General features: G+C 36.5%; 1 long non-coding RNA gene across 1 annotated transcript; it reads right to left on the reverse strand.

Annotated features, from left to right (window-relative positions):
• Window positions 1-5,160: 5,160 nt before the first annotated feature.
• LOC143341165 (uncharacterized) lies at window positions 5,161-8,724 on the reverse strand. Its single transcript, XR_013079566.1, has 3 exons — window positions 7,472-8,724; window positions 7,290-7,335; window positions 5,161-5,210 (listed from the first exon to the last, which is right to left on the reverse strand). It is a non-coding gene; the product is annotated as an uncharacterized LOC143341165 (long non-coding RNA).
• Window positions 8,725-12,110: the final 3,386 nt, after the last annotated feature.

The following is a 12,110-nucleotide window of genomic DNA, read 5'->3' on the forward strand; positions in this document are numbered from 1 at the left end:
TGGGTTTTTTCGTCTTTGAATCACGTAGTAATGTGGTAACATACTGAAGCAGTCAATTAAACCTGGTTTCGACCAATATTTTAGAGGATAACACGTGTTAGGTCTGGGTTAGGTCTGGGATATCCGCGCATCTGGCTTATACTTTCGCCTTTTTCGCAAACTTGTTGGCCAGATCCTGCGTTTTTTTCGTGTTTGAATCACGTAGTAATGTGGTAACACACTGAAGCAGGCAATTAAACCTGCTTTCGATCAATATTTTAGAGGATAACACCGGTTAGGTCTGGGTTAGGTCTGGGATATGCGCGCATCTGGCTTATAGTTTCGCCTTTTTCGCAAACTTGTTGGCCAGATCCTGGGTTTTTTTCGTGTTTGAATCACGTAGTAATGTGGTACAACACTGAAGCAGTCAATTAAACCTGGTTTCGATCAATATTTTAGAGGATAACACCGGTTAGGTCTGGGATATGCGCGCATCTGGCTTATACTTTCGCCCTTTTCGCAAACTTGTTGGCTAGATCCTGGATTTTTTTTCGCGTTTGAATCACGTAGTAATGTGGTACCACACAGAAACAGTCCATTAAACCTGGTTTCGGACAGTATTTTAGAGGATAACACCGGTTAGGTCTGGGTTAGGTCTGGGATATGCGCGCATATGGCTTATACTTTCGCCTTTTTCGCATACTTGTTGGCCAGATACTGGGTTTTTTCGTCTTTGAATCACGTAGTAATGTGGTAACACACTGAAGCAGTCAATTAAACCTGGTTTCGATCAATATTTTAGAGGATAACACCGGTTAGGTCTGGGTTATGCGCGCATATGGCTTATACTTTCACCTTTTTCGCAAACTTGTTGGCCAGATCCTGGGTTTTATTCGTGTTTGAATCACATAGTAATGTGGTACAACACTGAAGCAGTCAGTTAAACCTGGTTTCGATGAATATTTTAGAGGATAACACCGGTTAGGTCTGGGATATGCGCGCATCTGGCTTATACTTTCGCCATTTTCGCAAACTTGTTGGCCAGATCCTGGGTTTTTTTCGGGTTTGAATCACGTAGTAATGTGGTACAACACTGAAGCAGTCAGTTAAACCTGGTTTCGATGAATATTTTAGAGGATAACACCGGTTAGGTCTGGGATATGCGCGCATCTGGCTTATACTTTCGCCATTTTCGCAAACTTGTTGGCCAGATCCTGGGTTTTTTTCGGGTTTGAATCACGTAGTAATGTGGTACCACACAGAAACAGTCCATTAAACCTGGATTCGGACAGTATTTTAGCGGATAACACGTGTTAGGTCTGGGTTAGGTCTGGGATATGCGCGCATCTGGCTTATACTTTCGCCTTTTTCGCAAACTTGTTGGCGAGATCCTGGGTTTTTTTCGTGTTTGAATCACGTAGTAATGTGGTAACACACTGAAGCAGTCAATTATACCTGCTTTCGATCAATATTTTAGAGGATAACACCGGTTAGGTCTGGGTTAGGTCTGGGATATGCGCGCATCTGGCTTATAGTTTCGCCTTTTTCGCAAACTTGTTGGCCAGATCCTGGGTTTTTTTCGTGTTTGAATCACGTAGTAATGTGGTAACACACTGAAGCAGACAATTAAACCTGCTTTCGATCAATATTTTAGAGGACAACACCGGTTAGGTCTGGGTTAGGTCTGGGATATGCGCGCATCTGGCTTATACTTTCGCCTTTTTCGCAAACTTGTTGGCCAGATCCTGCGTTTTTTTCGTGTTTGAATCACGTAGTAATGTGGTACAACACTGAAGCAGTCAATTAAACCTCGTTTCGATCAATATTTTAGAGGATAACACCGGTTAGGTCTGGGATATGCGCGCATCTGGCTTATACTTTCGCCTTTTTCGCAAACTTGTTGGCCAGATCCTGGGGTTTTTTCGTGTTTGAATCACGTAGTAATGTGGTACCACACCGAAACAGTCCATTGAACCTGGTTTCGGACAGTATTTTAGAGGATAACACCGGTTAGGTCTGGGTTAGGTCTGGGATATGCGCGCATATGGCTTATACTTTCACCTTTTTCGCAAACTTGTTGGCCAGATCCTGGGTTTTTTTCGTGTTTGAATCACGTAGTAATGTGGTAACACACTGAAGCAGTCAATTAAACCTGCTTTCGATCAATATTTTAGAGGATAACACCGGTTAGGTCTGGGTTAGGTCTGGGATATGCGCGCATCTGGCTCACACTTTCACCTTTTTCGCAAACTTGTTGGCTAGATCCTGGGTTTTTTTTCGGGTATGAATCACGTAGTAATGTGGTACCACACAGAAATAGTCCATTAAACCTGGATTCGGACAGTATTTTAGCGGATAACACCGGTTAGGTCTGGGTTAGGTCCGGGATATGCCCGCATCTGGCTCATGATTTTGCCTCCTTTCCATACTTGTTGGCCAGATCCTGGGTTTTTTTCGTGTTTGAATCACGTAGTAATGTGGTACCACACAGAAACAGTCCATTAAACCTGGTTTCGGACAGTATTTTAGAGGATAACACCGGTTAGGTCTGGGATATGCGCGCATCTGGCTTATACTTTCGCCTTTTTCGCATACTTGTTAGCCAGATCCTGGGTTTTTTCGTGTTTGAATCACGTAGTAATGTGGTAACACACTGAAGCAGTCAATTAAACCTGCTTTCGATCAATATTTTAGAGGATAACACCGGTTAGGTCTGGGTTAGGACAGGGATATGCGCGCATCTGGCTCATACTTTCACCTTTTTCGCAAACTTGTTGGCTAGATCCTGGGTTTTTTTTCGGGTATGAATCACGTAGTAATGTGGTACCACACAGAAACAGTCCATTAAACCTGGATTCGGACAGTATTTTAGCGGATAACACCGGTTAGGTCTGGGTTAGGTCCGGGATATGCCCGCATCTGGCTCATGATTTTGCCTCCTTTCCATACTTGTTGGCCAGATCCTGGGTTTTTTTCGTGTTTGAATCACGTAGTAATGTGGTACAACACTGAACCAGTCAATTAAACCTGGTTTCGATCAATATTTTAGAGGATAACACAGGTTAGGTCTGGGATATGCGCGCATCTGGCTTATACTTTCGCCTTTTTCGCATACTTGTTGGCCAGATCCTGGGTTTTTTCGTGTTTGAATCACGTAGTAATGTGGTAACACACTGAAGCAGACAATTAAACCTGCTTTCGATCAATATTTTAAGGATAACACCGGTTAGGTCTGGGTTAGGTCTGGGTTATACCAGCATCTGGCTCATGATTTCGCCTTCTTCGCATACGTGTTGGCCAGATCCTGGGTTTTTTCGTCTTTGAATCACGTAGTAATGTGGTAACACACTGAAGCAGTCAATTAAACCTGGTTTCGACCAATATTTTAGAGGATAACACCGGTTAGGTCTGGGTTAGGTCTGGGATATGCCCGCATATCGCTTATACTTTCACCTTTTTCGCAAACTTGTTGGCTAGATCCTGGGTTTTTTTTCGGGTTTGAATCACGTAGTAATGTGGTACCACACAGAAACAGTCAATTAAACCTGCTTTCGATCAATATTTTAGAGGATAACACCGGTTAGGTCTGGGTTAGGTCTGGGATATGCGCGCATCTGGCTTATACTTTCGTCTTTTTCGCAAACTTGTTGGCCAGATCCTGGGTTTTTTTCGTGTTTGAATCACGTAGTAATGTGGTACAACACAGATGCAGTCAATTAAACCTGGTTTCGATCAATATTTTAGAGGATAACACCGGTTAGGTCTGGGTTAGGTCTGGGATATGCGCGCATCTGGCTTATACTTTCGCCTTTTTCGCAAACTTGTTGGCCAGATCCTGGGTTTTTTTCGTGTTTGTATCACGTAGTAATGTGGTACAACACTGAAGAAGTCAATTAAACCTGGTTTCGATCAAAATTTTAGAGGACAACACCGGTTAGGTCTGGGATATGCGCGCATCTGGCTTATACTTTCGCCTTTTTCGCAAACTTGTTGGCCAGATCCTGGGTTTTTTTCGTGTTTGAATCACGTAGTAATGTGGTACAACACTGAAGCAGTCAATTAAACCTGGTTTCGATCAATATTTTAGAGGACAACACCGGTTAGGTCTGGGATATGCGCGCATCTGGTTTATACTTTCGCCTTTTTCGCAAACTTCTTGGCTAGATCCTGGGTTTTTTTTGGGTTTGAATCACGTAGTAATGTGGTAACACACTGAAGCAGTCAATTAAACCTGCTTTCGATCAATATTTTAGAGGATAACACCGGTTAGGTCTGGGTTAGGTCTGGGATATGCGCGCATCTGGCTTATACTTTCGCCTTTTTCGCAAACTTGTTGGCTAGATCCTGGGTTTTTTTCGGGTTTGAATCACGTAGTAATGTGGTACCACACAGAAACAGTCCATTAAACCTGGATTCGGACAGTATTTTAGCGGATAACACCGGTTAGGTCTGGGTTAGGTCTGGGATATGCGCGCATCTGGCTTATACTTTCGCCTTTTTCGCAAACTTGTTGGCTAGATCCTGGGTTTTTTTTCGGGTATGAATCACGTAGTAATGTGGTACCACACAGAAACAGTCCATTAAACCTGGATTCGGACAGTATTTTAGCGGATAACACCGGTTAGGTCTGGGTTAGGTCCGGGATATGCCCGCATCTGGCTCATGGTTTTGCCTCCTTTGCATACTTGTTGGCCAGATCCTGGGTTTTTTTCGTGTTTGAATCACGTAGTAATGTGGTAACACACTGAAGCAGTCAATTAAACCTGGTTTCGATCAATATTTTAGAGGATAACACCGGTTAGGTCTGGGTTAGGTCTGCGTTATGCCCGCATCTGGCTCATGATTTTGCCTTCTTCGCATACTTGTTGGCCAGATCCTGGGTTTTTTTCGTGTTTGAATCACGTACTAATGTGGTAACACACTGAAGCAGTCAATTAAACCTGGTTTCGATCAATATTTTAGAGGACAACACCGGTTAGGTCTGGGATATGCGCGCATCTGGCTTATACTATCGCCTTTTTCGCAAACTTGTTGGCCAGATCCTGGGTTTTTTTCGTGTTTGAATCACGTAGTAATGTGGTACCACACTGAAGCAGTCAATTAAACCTGGTTTCGATCAATATTTTAGAGGATAACACCGGTTAGGTCTGGGTTAGGTCTGGGTTATGCCCGCATCTGGCTCATGATTTTGCCTTCTTCGCATACGTGTTGGCCACGTGTTGACGATAAAACTGTAAGATAAAGGATGAATTAAGTTCCAAGTCCCTAAAATTTTCCAAATCATAGATTTAAAAATGATTTAGATATTTACATGATTTTAGTGTGGGTATTTATACAAGTATGTAAATCTCTATTTATGCATAACATGTTACCCCTAAATGGGCAAGTTAATGAATTATATACATGTTAATTGTATAATAATAACCCTTTGTTCCTCATAAAAATTCACAACTGAATTGCTATCATTCTAAAAAAATCCATCCCAAAATATATTATCAAAACTAGTAATAAATTATTTGAACAAGGTGATAACAGATTTGAAATATTTAATAAAATTTAAATACCAGTGATTGATAGTATTAATAAAAGATAATATTAATACTATTTTGACACTGTTATTTGATTTTAATATTAATTATAGATACTTTGATTATTGATTTATTAAAACATAAAGTTAATGAAGTCCCAGTAGATTATAAATATTTTAAAGAGCATGAATTAGCATAGAATTTCATAAAAAATTTGATGAGTGATAGAAGTAACTTGAATAATCTGAATTTTGTAGCTTTTACTATATCTTTGGATATGGAATCACAGATTCATTTTATTAATAAAAATAGAGATAGTACTGATGATTTACTCAGACTCGTTAAAGTAAGTGGGCCAAGTGGGAAGAATATTAAGATAGATGGATAGATATTGGTAAAAGTATTCTTCTTGTCCTTATATAGGAAATCTTTAATATTACAAATAAACTCTTTCTGTAAAATCTTGAACTTATCATTATAATTTATAGAATTAAAGTCAACGCATCTAATAATGAAAGTGAACTGAAGTATTTTATAGACTTGTCAAGAACGTTTTTTGGTATATTCCTAGCAAACGACCCGTTCAACGATCGGGATGAGTTATACGTAATTCGATTCGTCTAATTCAGTATATTATTTATATGCATTTCATTATCTGCGGAAATTCGGTATTTTTACAAAGTAACTAAGTATTTTAAATATATTCTGATAGGTTCACAGGTGGAAACAAGTGACTGTCGTTACATGTGTTCAAAATGCCAGCTAGTAAAATGCTAATTTGTTAACAATAACATTTATTGAATGAAATTTCTGCTATTTCTGCAAATATCTCATTGAATAAATCACCATCTTTCTATTATATATACATTTACTAAATACATAATGGCTCAGGTATCCAATGAAGTTACTCTTATTGGAAATATAAAATATTGATAGTATTATATGTTAGAAAAAAGTGGCGTCTTCAATTTAATTCATGTAAGCATCAGTAATGAGATCTTGAAAATTGACGCTGTGATTAATTTTCAAATGGCCTCTGTGCCATTATTTCTACAACAAAATGTTGATTCATCAGTCTCTATCTACTCTACCCTTCCACAATTGCTGCGCAGTATTTTTATTTAATGTTAGTTATATAATATCACGACATTGCTCATAATTATATGTTAGCATATATGGTAATTTTAAAACAATATCTGTAACTGAGTTTGTTTTTAGAAAACCACGTTCTTTGCTTTTCAAATATCTTTATATAATGCAATGGCTTTTAAAAACTAAGGGTATAAACATCTCACCGTAAACCGTAAATAGTTTACATTTTAAAGATCCAGAAACAGGCGCTCATACGAATAAAACAGAAACTACGTGGAAGCATAGTAAACACTTTTTGCCTGAATATTGTCGGTTAGTATTTGCAGTTCCACACGTTTTTTAATATGTTTTTCTAACATATAATACAAAATAATAAATATTATATTTTCTATTTTCAGCAAAAAAGATAATTTCATTGGGTACTTAAGCCATTACGTGTTTTATAAACCTTCCAAGCAAGGAAAGGATGATTTATTTAATCAGTTCTTAAAAGAAATTTCAGAAATTTCATTTGATGATGATTGATTCTGTAAAAAATCAAAATATACCAGACTTAGATGATAATGAAATTTAATAATAAAAACAAGTTAAACCAACGTACTGCGTGCAATAGTAATTTACTATATATTGTAAACACTGTCAGCGGCGGGGAGACATTTTTTACTGTTGCTGCATGTACTGTCTACATACCTGGTTTTAATACTGTCCGCCTGACCGACTCGTGGAAGTTCTATGCCTAAAAAAATGATTTTTATGCATCATACACGTTCTACAAATTCCCATTTGACAATGTAGAATAGATCCAATTAGATAAATTATTTATAATTTTTAAAATGAACATAGCAACGATTTAATGTTAATCATTACATTACCAATTTTTCCAGATATTAGTTTAAAACCATCACCAACTTTAATATCAACCGGGTTTTGTAGATTTTTGGATTCATAAAAGTACTCATCTGTGTTTATTATGTGATCTGAGCAACCACTATCTAGTAGCCATTTAATATTTCTACTTCTTCTATTTTGCTACTTTTCATTACTTCAACCTTGAATGAATTGTAATTTCTACTGTCATCTAGACTCGAATTTCCAGCCACTTTTGTATCGTGTCTATTTTGTATATGTTTGAAAAGGTTGCCTTTTGTAATAATTATTAAAGTTTTCTGGGCAGTAACGTTGGATGTGCCCTGACTTATTACACTTGTAACGTACCGCTTCAGTAGTCGTTGCACTGCTATGCTGATTATCCTTTGAATTGAGATATTTGTTCTGATTGCGTTGTACGTGTCGAAACCTATGACCTCTAGGATTTTTAGTTAAATTTGAACTAAACGTGCGAGTGTAATTTCTGCTGTACTCAAAGTAGTAACTTTTACCGTTTCTCTTTTGATACTCTAACAGTAATTTAGATTTTACATACTCAACTGTTTTCTCCTTCGTTGGCAGTGCATCAATAATATCAACAATAAGTGAGAAGTTAACGTTAATAACAGATAATTCAATTTATCCTCTTCATTCACAGTCTCACCAGTATTTTTGAGCCTATTTATATGCGTTTCAAATTCGTTAAAGAAGTCACTTGGATTTTCACCTTCTTTCATTTTTAATTCTAACAATCTTCTTTTACACAATAGCTTTACTGCACTGTTTTTAACTAGATAAATTTCGTCAAGCTTTGCAATCATATTTTTCGCAGTCGTTTCTGATATTATTAATTCTAACTGAGTGTTTGAAATACTGTTTACGATGTAACTTTTTGCTTTAATTTCTTTTTTATTCCAATCTTCGACTCTTATTTCAGCCGGTCTTTCATCATGTAGAATAACCTCGTTACAGTCTTTCATTTCTAAAAATAAATTTAGCCTGAATTTCCAGTTCCATAAAATATTTGTAACATGAAATCGTCCTTTTTTTCACTTGCCATGCTTCTATCTTAGGTTATCTTCCTTTCACAACTAAATTTCTTTTCTTTACTGTTAACGAACAAACCACGGACCTCTGCTACCATGTTAAAATACTGTTTATATTATTTATTATAATGAATCTTGTTACAAAACAAACACACTTATTTTCCATTGTGAAAAGAAAACTTAAAAACTAAAAGAACATTTCTCGACGTGTGCTTCTTTCACACACACACACACGCGCGCGCGCGCGCGCACACACACACACACTCCTAAACACTAAAGAAACTAACGAATTTTAAGTCATATTTCTAACAATAACAGTAACAGTTTATAAAAAAATAACGAATTTCCACAGATGCATAGAAATGCATATCAATAATGTACTGAATTAGGCGAATCGAATAATGTATAACTCACCCCGATCCGTTGCTAGGAATGTTCCATAACTTTTCAACAAAGTCTAAAATTTTTCCCAAGGGTGAATACCTATACACTGTATAGATATCCTGTTTCCTTCAACCGAACGACACGTGTCCCTAAAAAATATATTTATAAAGTAAGTCGGTCAAGTAGGAAGAATATTCAGATATTTAAGAATATGAATGTATTGGTAAAAATATCCATTCCTCTTACCTTTATGTCCTGTGTATTGGATAATATAGATTTACATACTTTTACCGCTGAATTCGAAATTCTGAACTAAACATAGGTACAGGACTCGTCAAAACCGTTTTTCATTCTTTTTATAGTTTTATCTGTTTTCCAAAAAACAACCAATTAAATTAAGTTGCAAGAATGCAAAAGCGATAAAACTTACAGAGGCTTTAAATGTTTACTTAAGACTTTGCCTTTTGTAAAAACCGGCGATATTGACTGTGTGTGTGTGTGTGTAAATCGTCGTACGTTCGTGCCCGGTGCAGTAAAACACGTGCATCGATCTAGGTTACGTACGTTCCTCACGTGCCACTTTCTCAATCTATACTTTTAAATAAAAATTTTCGATGAGGTGCATTTGTAGCTATTACGTGTAGCATCATGAGCAAACTCTTAGAAAATCACTCCTACTCCTCATTTGGACAGAATTTTTACTTTCATGATTTTAGCGAAAAGTCGTTTTCCTGCTCGGGGAACACATATGTACAGGGTGTTCGGCCACCCCTGGGAAAAATTTTAATGGGGGATTCTAGATGCCAAAATACGAAAATACAGACGAAAATCAAGAATACCAATTTGTTGATAGAGGCTACGTTGAAAAGTTATTAACAATTAAACTCAAAAATTTCAAATCGTTCTGGAAAAATTGTTATCGGTTGCGGGGGTCAATTACAATCATTTTTGGTGAATACACATACCTCCGAAATCTTACCCACTTTCGAGATAAAAATTCGAGAATGTGTGAAATTTGTTCGATGGAAAAGAAAAATTTCAAATCGTTTTGGAAAAATTATCTTCGGTTGCGGGGGTTACTTACAACCATTTTGGGTGAATCGTCATATCCCCCTAATCATGCGCATTTTCGAGAAAGAAATTCAGTACGGGCGGAACTTTAAACGTTAACAACTTTTTAATAAAGCCTCCATTAACAAATTGGTATTCTTGATTTTCGTCTTACTTTGGTCTCTAGAATCCCCTGGGAGAAATTGTAATGGGAGATTCTAGAGGTTAAAGTAGAACGAAAATCAAGAATACCAATTTGTTGATGGAGTAATACGATACTAAACAAAGTTATTGACGTTTAAAGTTCCGCTCTTACTTTCGAATTTTTTTCTCGAAAATGCGCAGGATTTCGTATGTGGTATGTCTATTCACCGAAAATAATTGTAATTGACCCCCGAAACCGAAAGTAATTTTTTCAGAACGATTTGAAATTTTCTTTTTCTTTCGTCGAAAAATTTAGGCACTGCCTGTCGATTTTTCTTAAAAATTCCTTTCTGATTTTTATTCAGTTTGTAAAATAGTTGTTTAATAATACTCTTTGTGTAGGTACCCATGAGCTCTACTCGCGAAAAAAAACGTTTCATTGGAATATATTCACTATTCACTATATCAGTAGGAGTTGCGGGGGCTGTTTGAAAATTTGACCAGTTATATGGGATTTTTCTCACTTTACGGGGTCAAGGAACAACTTTTCCAACATCTCTACATATTCTCCATTAAAATGTGCGTTGTGTTGCTGTTTGAAACATTAAAATCGTTCGATCCGGCTGTCGACCAAAAAAAAAAATGCTTGTAACTGACCCCTGCAACGAAAACTAATTCTTCCAAGACGATTCGAAATTCTTTTTTACTTGAATTTTTTTTGTCGAAACTGAGTAGGATTTCGGGGGTACGATTCTAACTGACCTCCGCGACCAAAAATAATTTTTTCAGAACGATTTGAAATTTTTTTATTTAATGTTATTAATAACTACTTTTTAACGAAACCTCAGTCGAAAAATTGATATTCTTAATTTTCGTCTTATTTTGGCTTCTAGAATCTCCCATTAAAATTTTTCCCAGGTGTGGCCAAACACCCTGTATATATTAAATCAATATTAATGAAATTACACCTTGACCGAATTCATTTCAATCCCCACACTAATACATATATTGTGTGTATGTACCATAAATGGTCGAGAATGGAGTCACCTTTCCTATACTGGTATTATTAGATGGTCGCAGGTCCTGCATAAATTTCAATTTACATAATTTTTGTTTTGAGTAAACTCATTTTACTTTTTTGTATATTATTACCTAATGCAACTCATATTTTCCAGCCATGCGATGTAGGAATATTTAGACGATTAAAAGTTGCATGGCGAAGGGTAGTGCAGGAACATAGACAAAGTACGTAGGTAGACTAAACCCATTACGAAGGTGAATTTCGCACCAATATATCATACCATATATAAATTCCATGAAGAAGGAAATGCTTTTAAAGCTTGTGGTGGCCTATGACCGTTTAACTCAAATACAATTTACTACACAAAACGTATTTCAGAAAGAAGAAAATAAATTAGAATTCATGTCGCCAGATGAAACTGACATCAATGACAGCAATATAGGTAGTTTTACATAGCATTCAAGAGCATATTCCAGATGATCTGAGAGGGGAACAATTTTCTTTTCTATATAGAAAATATTAAAATACAATCGGGACACAACTCGCAGAGAGAAAGCACTGCTGATGTTCAACGCAGTGCAGTTCATAGTAACAGTAAAACCAATACCAGTGTAGAAGACTAATTTAACAACGTTTCGCTAGAAGAAACTAATATATGATATACTGATCATTAATTAACTTTAATATTTCATGACAATGATGCTTTTACTTTTTTCTAATGGGAATTGTTTTGTTTCCGATGGTACTGAAATCAAACTACATTAATTCTACAACGTTACTTTACTTATTTTCTCGTAAAGACAAAGATTCTTCAGAATCTATTCTGGATAAACATTATCAACATTATCAAAAGATTGAAAAAACAACAAAGAAAAGAAAAGAAAAGAAATATAGAAAGAGTGTGTGCAATCAAAGTTACATCAAAGACATGAAAATAGGCTCAGCTTGAAAAAATAGAAGCAATTGATAACCAGGAAAAAGAAAAACAAAGAATGAAAG

The sequence above is a fragment of the Colletes latitarsis genome, chromosome 4 (genome assembly GCF_051014445.1).
Source record: "Colletes latitarsis isolate SP2378_abdomen chromosome 4, iyColLati1, whole genome shotgun sequence".
NCBI classification, from domain to species: domain Eukaryota; kingdom Metazoa; phylum Arthropoda; class Insecta; order Hymenoptera; family Colletidae; genus Colletes; species Colletes latitarsis.